Source organism: Delphinus delphis, chromosome 3 (genome assembly GCF_949987515.2).
Source record: "Delphinus delphis chromosome 3, mDelDel1.2, whole genome shotgun sequence".
Lineage (NCBI taxonomy): Eukaryota > Metazoa > Chordata > Mammalia > Artiodactyla > Delphinidae > Delphinus > Delphinus delphis.
This window is the reverse complement of record NC_082685.1, coordinates 167,251,550-167,267,404: the sequence shown is the minus strand read 5'-3', so window position 1 is coordinate 167,267,404 and position 15,855 is coordinate 167,251,550.

Below are 15,855 nucleotides of genomic sequence, written 5' to 3'. Positions count from 1 at the left end.
CCTATGACATTATTTTAATAAGTGTAAATGATGCATATTGTAGGATATTTATTCTATGAGAAGAGAAGTTAGATATTTGGACAAGCCTGGAATATTCTAGGTAATTTGTGATTTACTTTTTTAACAATCATTTTCAGGTCAGGCAAATGGAAAGTAATGTCCTGGTTAAACTTCACGACGGCTTAAACTACAGACTCTGTTTTTAAATTATGGGGGCGCTATGCTCTATTTAGAATGAACCAAGATTTTGACATATCTGTTCAGGTATGTCAACCTTTCTTGTCAGGCTGGCTATGGTTGTGAAGGTCATGAAGAGGGAGGGTCAATTGATTGACTTATAGTCAAATTGCCTCTGCCTGATATGTCCTCATAAAAGTGACTTATCTCTTAATAAACCCCTTTAAAAATATTCTGCTTCTATCTGTCTATGGTTAATTTTTGGTCTTTCTGTTCAGATTAACATTGTCACAATCTTTAGCTTTTGTTATCCTCATGGAATATTTTTGTTCACTTACACATCCAAACCCTTGGCCCTTTTGCTAGAGTTGCTGATGGCATTCTGTAATTGTTTGACAATTCAGGCCTGTGGGGAATAGCAGACACATAAGAAAAGCTCCAAATCCCAGGGGCACGTCCCTTCACTGGAAAACAGAGCAGGGAAGAATGAATTAGTAGCTGTCTCTGATGGAGATTTTTAAAAAGACAGGAAGCAGTTAGGAAAATAATTAAAGTCTGCCAAAAACAACATCTGGTAGTAGTGGTTTATGAATTTCTCCTCGAAAGAGTGCTACTTTCAAATTATAGACAATGTAAGAAACCTCAGTTTATGTTAATATCCCAACGTTTGTCTTCAGCTCCTGATTTGTAATACATTCATGAATAGCAGAACACAGTAAATGATAATTCGTAGTTTCCAAGGGTATAATCAACTTTTTTCCTGTTCTATATTGAGCCTAGTTTCCATCTCTCTTGATGTTTCAGTGTTGAATAACAATGTGTTACATACCATATAAAACACCTTATTCTGGGTTCCAGGAAAACAGGCAAAGACAATAACAATACTTTAGAGATGACAGGTGACCCTCCAGAGAAGACAGGGACAGAGGGCGTGGGATGACTGTATGTGGAAACTTGGGGTGTTTTTACTGCAAGTAATAGAGGAAAAACAATAGTCAATGTGGGAAGGAAATGCTAAAAACAAGAATAAAGAAACGCAGGCTGACTCATAATATGCATTCACAGGGTGAAAGCAGGCGTGTGTTCAGAAAAAAGGCTGTGGGGATGTGGTCTGAGGCTGCCTGGTTAAATGGTCTCCTAAATCCTCTCTCTGAGGACTACTTCTGACTAAAAATGTTACATGTTCACCCCGTCTTATGTGTTCCTGTCCTCACCATAATCTTGGAGAAGTTTTACTCAGATATATGACCATCTGTAGTGTCATATTTTCAGTATATGTGAGTTTGCCTTTTCCAGGACATATTCATGAGCCAAAAGAGCAGAAACCATTCTTGCTGTCTCATCCAGCCACTTGGGGTTCCTGCCCTCCTCTTGCTTCCCAACAGAGGGTCATCCCTCTGACAGGTGGCAATGAATGTTGTCATGGTCCCCTCCAGTGCTTGAGCAGCAGACAGACCACTGATGGGCAGGGTCAACACCAGGAGGCTGGAGTTGCTTCAGGGTATCAGGGGGTTTTACCCTGATTGTCATGGTCTAATTTGCACGTCCATTGGAATCATCCCAGCTTGTTACATCTGGAGGAGGTGCTTCCTAGCTCTGTACGGGTCCCCAGTTATCGAAACGAAATCGATGATGTACAAAATTCATTTCTTAGCCTGGATGTGAAGGAAAGAGAGAATCCTGCTCAGTCACATTTTTGCTTTGGAAGTTGTTCCTGAGATGCTTTCTCAGGCTCCTGTTCTCCCATCAGTCTGTCATCAATCGTCAATGGGCTCCCACCAACCAATGACCACTGACCTGGGTTTGAGAGAGGAGTTGTAGGCACTCGAATAACAGACACTTGACACCAGGTAGTATGGAGAACTAAAATGAACAACACAGCAAGATGAATGTTCATGATGAATTGCAGGAGTGTCGGCATGGAATTGGGTGGGTGGGGCTGACATCCAAGTGAAGACTCCAGTTATAAAGCCAGTGAGTCTGCTGTGTCCACAGAAACAAAACAGGAGGTAAAGTCCCTCCCCTGAAAATCTCCCTGTCTATCTGGGAGATTCAAGAGTCCATGCGTGCTAACCACACAGTGAGGAACAGGCTGAGCCAGAAGCACACACAAGGCCCCTGGGTCAGTTCCCTGGAGCTGTAACAAATACCCACTGGACAACTTAACAATACAAATTTATTTTCACACAATTCTGGAGGCCAGAAATTCTAGATCAAGGTGTTGGCAGTGTTGGTTCCTTCTGAGTCTTCTTTCCTTTGTGCGTATTCAAAAATATTCACTGTTTATCTTTTGCTTTACTTATAACATAGTTGTTTTAGATTGTAAAGTATTTCATCATAGGAAAAAACAGATTAGCAAACAACTTTCTACATATTCCTAATGTTGAAGTTTTAAATTTTCACAATGCCAAATGTATTACCGTGGCTTGTGTTGGGGGTGTATTCGTGTGTTTGCTTTTCATGAGATCTACAAAGAGTTTTCTGTAATGTCAAGTTGAGGACCAAGGTCCAGTTAAGAGGAGTCCCCATACACCACTTGACAAAAAGCTGTGATACACAGACATAAAAGAGGTGAGACCCTCTAGCAGACAGAGCATGTGTGCTGGAAAGGAAAGCCTGTTTGCTTTCCTCTTCTTGGCCACACAGGAGATTGTTTCTCTGTTTCCCTTCTTTTGGTTGGAGCCCAGTCCTGAGTCCTACCAGTGGGATGAGGAAGGCACAGTGATGTAGACCACTCCTGGTCTGGCCATGAGACCGCCCACATGGCTCTCCATGGTTTCCTTTCCTTGGGTGTAGAGCATGACAAGCTAGTGTTGAAAATGGGGGTGTCACAAGAAGAAGCATCCGGGGCTGGTGATTATAATCATGGGAGAGAGCCTCCCAAAGTCCTTGAATGTGCACTAAGAGAGAAATAAACGTGTATTGTGTTCATCTCCCAAGATCTGGAGGGCCTTTGTTTAAGCATCCTGCATCGATCACCCTGACTAATACAACCCAACAGTACCTTTGAAAAAGTCACACTTTTAAAATAGATATTTCAGGACAGGGCTATATACTCAAATTTCATGCATAAGATGTAATAGTTGAATGTTAGAAAACTGCCCAGAGTCACACAGTTTTAGAGGCAGGGGTGGGAAATCCATGATTTAGGGCCAATGCACTGTCACAGTGAAGATTTGGAATCAAAGGCAAAGAATTACTCAGCATCTCTCTAGGTTAGAAACACTATTTTAAATCAAAACACATTCTGACCCTTCTGTCTCCTTCATCCTTACTTTCTTCAAGGCTACTGCAGAAAAAATAATACTTTCACCTATGTCCACCCTTTCCATTCAATTCTAAAGCTTACTACAAACATTAAGCATATCCACTCAGCATTTGACTATGTTTTTGAGGGTTTGAAAGTGTGTGTGTGTGTGTGTGTGTGTGAAGGATGTGCAGGTGCTGCTGGGAGGGATTGTGCTTCAAAGAAGCCTCTTTCAGTTGTAGGAAGGGGAGTGAGGTTTTTGTACATGGATGTACGGCAGTGTCTTGGGAAGAGACCCTTTACTGAATGTCCTTTCGGAGGAGGGAAAATGGAATGAAGATGGATTCACATGCAATAGCCTCTTGCCCAGGAGAATTCACATCATAAAATATTGGAATTTACCTACATAAATCTATGGAACAAAAAGTTGGTAGCCAACCCTAAATGGACAAGATTCTCCTCTTCCATGCTGTCATTTCGCGTGTTTGAGTAGAAAAAGAAAGGAGAATGTTTGGGTGTTATAGGTCATGACAGCATTTCTAAAATTACACATGCATGTTGCTTTCCTTTCACCTCCTTTTGTCCACTTCTAACTTTCAGGCTTGACAACCACCTTTGACATTCTTCAATTGTGACACAGATATACGAGTAGAAAAACTCTGGCACCTGTGTCCTGTTGCATAAATTTGCACCATGAAATATCATTATTTCTATCATGAGACTTGGAAAACACATCCTTCACAAAAAGCCTCAGGGCACAGAAAAATAAAAATGTTTAATTAAAATATGTACAAGAAACAGCTGTACATGTTTCAATTGCTCAGGGCAGAGAAGTGTCTCCCTCATCGCATGCTGTAATGAGATTGATTTGTCAGCTGGGCTACATTCATCCAAGGTCAGACTCTAGGGGTCATTTCATCTCCAGAAGATGAATTAACTACAGCTTTTAATTTGGTGTGTGAAGCTTGTAAATGATACAGTGAGATTCCATTGTCAGAACATATGGAAATGTTTTGAGAGAACACCATTTTTTTTCTATCTGATTTAGTGTTTGAAATTCAAGGAACGGTAAAAGGAGTTATTTTGGTAACTTTCATGTTGCCCCTCCAACTTGAGCATCAGGGATATTTCATCAGGAAAGGATGCTCAGCAGGGATATTCATAACGTAAAGCTGGAAATAAAGGGGCAAGGGAGGCCAGGTCGGAAAGAGTAAATGGATAAAGAGTTCTAATCTTTATTGCTTCCTAGCAGATGATTGGCTCATTTCTCAGTTCCTTCTGCAGAGACTCTCAGAGTGGGAATTGCTTAATTATTGTAACTCTCCAGCAGGTAGGGCAAAATTGGAATAACTCATTGCAACCATACTATGTATATAAATTAATTTTGCTATAGTGGTGTCTCTCAAACTTCAATGTGGATACAGTCATATGGAGTTCTTGTCAAAATGCAGATTCCAATGCAGTAGGTCCAGGGTTGCCTGAGATTCTGCTCTCAGGTGATGCTTTTGATATGAAGACCAGGCTTTTGAAGAGTGAGTCTCTAGGTCATGAATTCTTAGACTCTTACTTTGCTATAGGAGAATTATGATCTTTCTAACCCCCAAGTCATAGGCAATTTTTAGGCGTGCATGTATATGTATTTTTCAGGAGAAGTAGTGTTGACTTTCCTCGTCTTCTCTAAAAGGATCTGATACCTGAAGAGGTCAAGAACTCCTGTCATAGCAGGAACCCAGGAGAGAGGTGAGCTGGTCATCCAACCTGGAAAAAGTGGTCATGCCCAGCAGTCACTTGTGTGTTACTCTGAGAAGAGACTAGTGATGTACAGGTAAGACAGAAAACATGTTTAGTGATTGAAGTTTGGGAGAGGAAGGTACGTAAGGCTTCAGCTAACTGCTGGAAAGTCTGAAGATGAAGCAGAAGTTTAGGGAAACAGTGATTTTCCTTCCTATTAGAAGCACATGACTACTAGTGAAACAGGCCTTGATTCTGGCTAAACTAGTGGTCATTAGGTCTGGCTGCAGAGTGGACTCATTCTTTACCTGTACTCAGGCTGCTCCTAGAGATCCTGAGTGGGTATATTCATCTGCTTTGGCTTCCATAACAGAAAACCATAGGCAGGGTGACTTGAACAGCAGACATTTATTTTCTCAATTCTGGAGGCTGGCAGTCCCAGGTTGGCATATTTGGATTCTGATGAGGGCCCTCTTCCTGACTTGGAGGTGTCTGCCTTCTCACTGTGTCCTAACATGACAGAAAGATAGAGAGCTAGAAATAGAGACAGAGAGAGAGGGAGAGAGAGAGAGAGAAAGATCTCTTCCTATAAATTCAATGATCCTATTGGATTAGGGCCCCACCCTCATGACCTAATTTAACCTTAATTACCTCCTAAAAGCCCTGTCTCTTGGTACCATCACTTTGGGGGTTAGGGCTTCAGTGTGTGAATTTTGGAGGACACGATTCCATCCATAGCAGTGAGTATGTCCAGAATGGGGCATTTGCCTTTCAGAGATCCATGGTTGATATTCTTTCATGGTCCAGGTTGAGAACCATTCATCTGGAATGGGTGGAGAAAAATAGTTACACTTGAGAATAGAAATACCATTAAAAACAGACAGGTATCAGTTAGACTAATGTACTGTCTGTCTACTATTGGGATGGTCTTTTCAGGACCATGGAATCCATAGTACACATCTTGTGAGAGTATTGGGTTTTTATAGCCAATCAGTTGAATAAAGGTTCATTCTGGGAGAGGAATGGGGATTTAAGGCAGCACTTGCACCAGGAGAGAGAAAAATTATTCTCCAGGATCAGAGGTCTTGTTCCTGGATTCTAAGGCACAGAGAACCTTGGAGGATTCCAAGTGGTGGTGATAAGAGCATGTAGTGAACTCCCCCTTTTCATGGGAATCAGTCCCCAAAAAAGCCCGGAATCGAATCTGAGGTCAGGTTTGTCCAGGTGTCCCAGAGCCACTGCCTCTAGTGGCAGAAGTAAGTTATTCTCAGCTTCGTTCTTAAGTGTTATCCCCTCCCTCCCCAAGGATCAAAACAATCTTATGAAAGTTATTCACAGCTGAGCAAAGATTTCATGAAGGGCAGCAGCAGCAGCAGCAGCAGCAGGCGTGCCCTAATGGCATAATGAGGAAACTAAAGAACAACCTGCCTACTTGCCCCGGGGACATGTGTGGAGCACTCTACAGAGTAGAATATTTGAAATAGCAGGTAAAGGAACATTAAAGGGGACAATTTTTAGTAATCACTACATTGGGGTTCTCAGGCTATCATGATTTAGGCCTTCAAAATAACTGTGACCAGGACCTGCAAGGGAAAATAGATAAGGAGGAACAGAGACCTTCTTGCTTAGCTGGAGTGAAATGGTTTAAATTAGGAAAGAAATTTTGGAGAGAAAGGGGAATAATTTCTTCACCCAGTGCATCAGCTTTAGGGAAAAGGGGTCCAATATTCTGAGACCTGAAAAAGGGCAGAATTGTCTACTTATATCTAGGAAGCAAATGCAGAATAAAAGTGTCCACCCCTATAGGCTTTCGGGTTTCTCCAGCTCTGCAGCCAACATCTCACATCTGCTAAAAATTGGTAGAAGGAAGGAAAGGAACCCAGGGGGCTTGACCAGAGCATTCTGAGTTTATACTTTATGTACAAAAGAGCTGAATCAGGAGAAATTTTGTAAGGCAGCTGGTCCAACCTCTGATATTTCAGATGAGGAAACTGTGGGAAAAGAGGTGAAGTAATTTCTCCAAAACCTCTGAGGACCAGAGATGGATCTGGTTCTTTATAAGAGACCTCCAGAATTCTGAATGCCCCAGGACTCTCATGTATTAGTAGGACAAGAAATCTGAGTTCAATGATCTTGTCCACTTTTATGATTTGGTGTTTCATTTCTCTGTGAGCCACTGTATTCAGTTACTAATTTCTATTGATTCAATGTCCAAAATATTATCTTCTCCATGCTTTGAAACCAATTCCTTTCCCTTTCGTCCATGCACCACTCCCTCTTTCTCTTATATTTGCAAACTTTTCTTACTACTGGATATTTTCCCTAAATATATTCGTATATTTAAGGTCCAGATATCATTTAAAATTACTTCCTTGTGCAAACGTCTACTTCTGGGATGACATGGCCTCTTCCTCCACAGTCAAGCTCCTGAGAAGAACAGTCTACACTTGTCATCTCTGTTTTGATTATGTTCTATCACTCTCCATCAACTCCTGACTGGATTATGTCCCTACCACTGCATTGACATTACTTTGTTTGAGTTACCATAGCCTTCTTTTGGCTAAACCCAGCACCCTTTTAGCATCCCCATCTTTCTTGCTCTCTAAGTAGTGCTAGATGTGCATAACCTGTCCCTTCTCCTTGAAGTTCCTCCCCTGGCATCCATGATGCCATTACTGGGTTTATCCCATGTCTTGGGCTTATCTTTTACTCTCATTGCTCTAAAGCCATCTTCTCTTGTTGATCTCAAGCATTCCTGTTATTTCAATTACCATGAGTTGCTTTGTATCTAAGAAATCTCTATCTGTATTGGAATCTCTCCCCTGAATTCCTGAGCTGATATTCAGCTGTTTATTTTTCAGTTCTGCTTAGATGTCCTAATGACTTCTTCTCAACCTTTCCAACATCATCACCATCGTCATCCTCAACCTTACCCCAGATGAACCTGCTTTTCTTCTAGTGGTCCTTGAGTAATCAAGACAAAAGGCTGGGCATTTTTCTTGATTTCTCTTATACCCCACAAGCAATAGCCAAATCTTATTGCTCGAATTCCTATATATGCCTCTGGCAGAATGTATTTTCAACTATCATCATGTACATCACCCTCTATTTAATTTCCTGTTTAGTTGTCTGAATTTCATTGTTGATTATGAATAAGCACTATCTTGATCAGTTCTGTCCCATGTTCCACCTCAGTTCCCAATATATAGTGGACACTCAGGAAATAGTTTTAAAATAATTAGTTAATGCTATCATGTTTTTTAAAAAATAAACCCTGACAACAACTATCTCCAAAGAAAGTCAGCAATACAAAAATAAAACAGGCTGAATCTCCAAGGGCAGGGTTAGATATAAAATTACCTGTCAATTTACACCCCAGGAAGACTGTTGAGTTTTCCTTTTAATGCTGAGGTATGGATTAGAGCTTGTTGCAAGTAGGGTGCTTATTAAAGGTGTTACTTACTTTATTGAATCACCCTCTTTGCAGATGCTGAGCTATGCTAACAGGCTCCCTGGGGGAAAGCAGATTGGGCTCATCTGAAAGTTAGGAGTTTGTGGTCAGCTGATGAATTAGAGCACTTGTTCTTGGTCCTTTCATGGAATTGTAATCAATAACCCATTTGATGTACTTATCTTTACCTGGATTTCATATTGACAGTAGATGAATGCATTCTAACTGCCTTATTTTGGATGGAGTCATGGGGTAGAGCCACTTCCACAAATATTTAGTGAAGGGAAAGGCACTGTGCTAGGCACTTTGTGGGGAGAAAGGGAAGGTGTAAAATGGTGGGAATAGTATTTGAACTCAAGTTGTTCACAGTCTGACAGGGAATCAAGGAGTGTTAATGTGCAGACCAACATCATTTATTATACAGGATGTGGCAACTGTCATGAGATCTAACTCACACAGAATTCTGTCCATTCATGGCAGAGGAAATTACATATAGCAGCAGATTCAAGAGAGTTGAATTCAAAACAGAAAATAAAGTGTTTTGTGGTTCTGCAAGTGGGGCTGCACTTCCACATGTGGCTACACTAGGAGGAGGTGGTCATCACGGGCAGAGATGACAAAAATCACAGATACAGGAAAGTATGAAGTAATGACAGAACACTGGAAGTCAAATTAGAATTCATATTATTGTAGGGAAGGTATGGAAGATACAGTGGACAAGAATGGAGTGTCTTGCAGTACAGCTTGAGAAGTCAGCTACAGGAAAAAAACCTCCTTAATGCTCATATTTTATCTTAAAATGTCTACTCCATAATGTATCTGTCTTTATTTTAAAATTAAAAAAAATATTTTCTATAGTTTATCATTGACTACAATAGGTACATCAGGAAGATTCTGGAGTGCATTCTGTGGTGTTGAGTATCCCGTGGCACATTGCCATGTACGCATGGGTAACAGTCTTCAACTTGAGCAACATTTTATTTACTTATCAAATTCATCTGTAAATTTGTTATGTGCTGCAAACTACTGACTTTACAAATGTTAACCCATTTAAATCTCAAAACAAAATATGTGGTAGGCACTATTGTTATCCTCATTTTAAAGAAAAGGAAACTGTGGCTCAAAGATGATAAAGTGTTTGCCCTACATCATACTTCTAATGGGGAGAGGTCTAGGATTCAAACCTGGGCAACAGAGTTCCAGGGATGATGCTCTGACCACTAACTAGAAAGCCTCTATTGAAATTATAGAGAACTTTTAACTTTATTTTAGAAATTAAAATGAGCTAGAAAGCTAGACTAGAGCATATTTAATGAGTCAAAATGTGTCACTAGTACACAAAGAATATTTTCCCTAATAAATGTTTGTACATATTTGCATGCATGTGTACATATGTGGTATGTGTGTATACACACATGAACTGCAGTTTTAAATGAGTTGACTTTATCTGTAATTATGATTCTCATTCCAAATATGTTATAATAATCTTTTTTTATTGGAGTATATTTGCTTTACGATGTTGTGTTAGTTTCTGCTGTACAGTGAAGTGAGTCAGCTGTATGTATACATATATCCCCTCTGTTTTGAATTTCCTTCCCATTTAGGTCACCACAGAGCATTAAGTAAAGTTCCCTGTGCTATACACAAGGTTCTCATTAGTTATCTGTTTTATACATATTAGTGTATATATGTCAATCCCAATCTCCCGATTCATCCCACCCCCACCCCTCTCTCCTCTTGGTGTCCATAAGTTTGCTCTCTACATCTGTGTCTCTATTTCTGCCTTGCAAACAGATTCATCTATACCATTTTTCTAGATTCCACATATATGCGTTAATATACGATATTTGTTTTTCTCTTTCTGACTTACTTCATTCTGTATGACAGTTTCTATGTCCAACCACGTCTCTACAAATGACCCATTTCATTCCTTTTTATGGCTGAGTAATATTCCATTGTATGTATGTACCACATCTTCTTTATCCATTCATCTGTCAATGGCCATTTAGGTTGCTTCCATGACCTGGCTATTGTAAATAGTGCTGCAATGAACATTGGGGTGCACGTGTCTTTTTGAATTGTGGTTTTCTCTCTTGAATATAAACACTATCTGACTGGAATATTTGCGGGCAAGAAATTGGCTACCAATGCAGGAAGTGCACCAGGTAAACTAACTCTAAAAGTGCAAAAGAGATGCCAAGTGCATCTATGTGAAAAGACAAGGACTGGGATGCTAACCGCCAAGGCTTATCAGCATTGGAGATAACCCCCTTGGGTAGATGCCTGTTGGAAGTGACCCAGAGGTCACACATAGCTCTTGATGGGAGACCAGGCATGCTCCCACTCTGATCTGCCTGGAGAAGATGTCAGCAGATGGAATGAGGTCTTTACAGCTCTTCTTTTGTTGGACTAGTATCTTGAGAAGCTCAGATATTCTAGCCCCCAAATTTCTCTAGATATAAAGCCAGAAAAGATGTTGCTGATAACCTATGACAGCCCAACATATTTCCTGATCAGGAAGGTGGAATTCAGATTTCAGATTATATATCCTATTAATCTCCCCATGACACTGACCATATTATTCCCCTCAAGTGAAGCTTGGATAATCAATAACTATCCAGCTACTACATGTAGTTCAGAAACAAACAGGAAGTACATGCGTGAAGAAATAAGTCATCCAATGATGGGATCAACCTTCAAATTATTTTGTTTAAAATATTATATCCTGTGAATGTAAGCAGTGAACATGGTGTTCATTGAGTTATTCATTTATTTCTTCGTTCCACAAATATTTGTTAGTACTATTCAGGCACTGTTCTAGGTGCTGTTCTAGGTGCTGAAACATTGGAGAGGAATGTGTTTCATTCAGTGGTTCAGGCACTGTTCTAGGTGCTGAAACATTGGAGAGGAATAAGGAAACCTAATGGAACTTTGACTCTAGGACAAGGAGAGAGGTGGTACACATCATAATTACAGAACTGGAAATAAATATATAATATATTAACCCTTTGTGGTCAAAGATGTGAAGAAAATATTCAAAGAGAGGTGAGAGAGAGTAATTGAGCTGGCTGAGGGCTGTTTGAATAGAGCAGACGGAGAAGGGCTCTGCATAGTTGGGATGAAAGGTGAGGACCACAGCATAAGAAGATGTGAAGAGTGTGGAAAGAGAATTCCAAGCAGAGGGTACAACACATAACAAGGTTCTGAGAGAGGAAAGAGCTGGGCTTCTTTGAATAATAGAAATGAAGCAGGGAGACATCCAAAGGGAAGAAATAAAAGAGGAGGCTGGAGGGACTGGCAGAGATCTAGGTCCTACAGAGTGAAAAGGAATTTGTTCCTAGATTTTTTTCTCATTATTCTATTGATGACTTTGAAAATGTTATCAGTCCCCATGGATTCTTGTCATTATCTTTATACTCCTGAATATGACTTCTTAAGTCAATTTTGCTGAAACTCTTTAAAAGCCATGGGAAAAAAACCCTTAGTAATTTTTCTAATTAAATTTTTATCAATAATTAGACTATAACAGGACTTAACTTTTACCTGTTTTGCAGAATTGTTACATCAATTTTCTCTCTCCTTTGAAAATTATTATAGCTTTCAAGTAAGTGGCAAAAGATTATTAAAGTCACCCCAGAAAGTGTTTCAGATTTGAGAAGTGTGGCAAGTACAATCCAATTCTCCTAACAGAGATGGAGAAAAAGACAAGTGCAGTTCAATATTAATTATCGCCATGAGAAGACAGAGGGATCAAGAGGTAAACCTTGGTCTGAAGGCTGGCTTGCACATGTGAAGAAGAGGATGAGTCATAAGACTCATCCATGATCAGACTTAAGCTTCTAGGACATGGGAGAGGCTCCCCCTCGAGGCGAACCAGGGAAAAATGCAATCGTTTACTTGGGTAATTCAGGGTCCTAGACGCTGAGCTTTCTTTATCTTTTCACAAACTGTTGGCTCCCATTGCCATAGCACTTAGAATTTCCAAGATGTAGGACACACACGGCCATTAAGCTAAATTCATCCTCCATCGCTGGCTTGGGCTGTGCTCTCAATTGGAGAGATTGTGTATGATCCTGAGAGACTCCCGTTTTTTCCTTCTGAATTCAGGATTAGATGTTCACTTGATTAATCAGATTTCCTGGTGCCCCTTCATCTAAGGCTCATCTTCCATAGGGGAGGCATCTATTTGTTTGAAGCAGAAAGGGCACCATTGACACCTTACTACTCTGGAGTCTGGATGGCTGAAAGCAATCCAAAAAGGACAACTTGGTCTCCACTGCTTGCTCTGACAGTGCCAGCCCTTGTGTGGTTCCATTCTATTTCACCTTTGGTGCATACTACTCAGGGGTGCAGGGAAGGACAGGAGTGTGGCTAACAAAATTAATTTCATAGGAGCAGTTGAGAATTTAATATTTATTTAGGTCTTGCTACGTGTCAGAAAAGGCAAAGAACACATGACATGCATGATTTTATTTAATGATCATAACTATCCAGGATGTAAAACTATTACTATGCAAATTTTACATGAGGATGTTAAAAAACTTACTCAGGGTCTTACCTGGGCCCTTTGACTCCTGAACTCACATTGCTAACCACTGTTCTCTCCCTTTCTTGGGCTCAGGGAAACATAAATCCTGAGCAGTAAAATCACAAACATTGATAACTTTTGAAATACAGAGAGGACCAAACAAGCCCTCTTAATATGAAATTCATAAACCTAAGAACTGAAGTATAAATTAGGTATTTTATAATCAAAATATTTGGCTTGGATCAACAAACACATACCTTTTAGAGTAGGTCATGGTTCTCATAAACAAAGGCTTTTTGTTCAAAACAATGGACTCAAGAATCAGAGGAACAGGGTTTTGCTAAATAATTAATTAAATTGCAAGAACACCCTCTCAGCAAATTTTTAAGTGCACAACAAACACAGTTGTTAGCGCTAAGCTCTCTATATAGAGAGATCTGTTATATAGCAGATCTCTAGAACTTATTCATCTTACATAACTTGGTTTTGATTTATATTTCCCTGATAATTGGTAATAATGAGCATCTTTTCATATGCCTGTTGGCCATTTGTATGTCATTTTTGGAGAAATGTCTATTCAAGTCCTTTGCCTATTTTTAAAACTGGGTTATTTGGGATATTTTTGTTATTAAGTTGTAAAAGTTCTTATATATTTTGAAGATTAATCTCTCATCAGATATATAGTTTGCAAATATTTTCTTCCATTCTGTAGGTTGCCTTTTCACTCTGTTGATTGTTTCCTTTTCTGTGCAAAAAGTTTTGTTTTTATTCACTAGTTTGTTGTATTTTTTTAGATTTCACATATAAGTGATTTCATACAGTATTTGTCTTTCTCTGTCTGACTTATTTCACTTAGAATAATATCCTCCAAGTCCATTCATGTTGCTGCAAATGGCAAAATTTTATTCTTTTTTTTGGTTAAGTAGTATTCCACTGTATATATGTACCATATCTTCTTTATACGTTCATCTATTGATAGACACTTAGGGTGCTTCCATATCCTAGGAATTGTAAATAATGCTGTGCAGAAGCTTTTTAGTTTGATGTAGTTTTGCTTGTAATTTTGCTTTTGTTGCTGGTATTTTTTATGTCAAACCCAAGAAATCATTGATAAGACCAATGTCACGAAGATTTTACCGTATATTTTCTTCTAGGAACTTCATAGTTTTCACATCTTATATTTAAATCTTTAATGCATTTTGAGTTGATTTTTGTATATGGTGTAAGATAAGTGTCCAATTTCATTCTTTTGGGTGTTATATCCAGTTTTCCCAACACCATTGGTTGAAGAGACTATCTTTTCCACATTGCATAGTATTGGCACAGTTGTCAAAAGTCAGTTGACTGTAAATGCATGAGTTAATTTCTTGTCTCTTTATTATGTGCCATTGGTCTATATGTCTGTTTTTAAATTGGAACTTTTAATACAAATAACAACAATTGTAATTCTTTTTGTGTGTTTGTGTGTGAATTTCAGAATGAAAGTATGTCAATTTTTTATGATTATAAAAGTAATACATATAAGAAACTCGTAAAGAAGAAAATTAAAATTTCTAGTAACGTTACCCTGAATTCAACAAATAGTGTCTGCTTCTGCTAAGAGGTGTCTACTATGAACTGTGAAGAAGTTCACATAACACTTTTCCTGCATTATCTCATTTTATCATCCAACCACTATGGAAAGAAAGTACTAGTATTCCCATGTTATGGTTGGGAAAATGAGCCTCATGGACTCAATTGTCCTATATTAATCACAGAGTGTTAAGATAAAGGTTATTTTGATTAGCCTTTATTTTTTCACTTCCCATCTCCATAGTTATGTATACTTTTTTCATGTAAAAATGACAGTTTTCACAAAAAATGTTCCTTCATTTTTAAGAAAAAATAAGAAAGATGTATTAATTCATGAAAATAATTACATATTTAAATTTTTAATATGTCAAGGATGTGACAGCTTCTAGCTACAAAATTATCCTATCAAGTATTAATCACATAAAATTTCACAGTAAAGAACCCATTACAGTCCTTCATATTTCTCTTGTTGTTTTTCTCATTATTATTGTTAATGTCCTCACTGTGGATAATGTTTTTTGGACAACATGATTAGAGAAAATAGTTATGGTTAGGCTATACACTAAATATGAAATGTAAAATAATTCTACTTTTAACTGTAATGACTTACTAGTAAGAAATATTAGGTTGCCAGAAGCAAATGTTTACCCATATATGCTCGATATCTCCATAGAGGTTTTCCTTTAATGACTTTTTATATTCTCCTGGTTTTGACTAACCAGATTTTCATCAGGAGCGAAATTGAAGAATATGTGCTATTATGAATTTATTCATTATGAAGAGTGTAATTTGGGTTTTGAGAACACTCCAGTGAACACATTTGCCACATATACCAAGCATTATTTTGTGGTAGAAGGCTGTGAGGCAAATGAGTCAATCTATAGGAAATGGACATTTTAAACTGTTTGGTACACCTAATAATTATAATTATTGGGATAATTACCAAATACTGTAATTTGGTAATTACATTACTGGGATAATTACCAAATACTGTATAATGAACTCTTGACTTAGCTATTAACTACACAGAGATATGGAGACCACTGACCCGACCATCACATAAAATGAAGGCTTGCAAAACACAAAAGGTACGAAAAAAAAGGAGTCATTTATTGTCATTTGAGTTGTTCTTTTTTGAGAAACGTATCT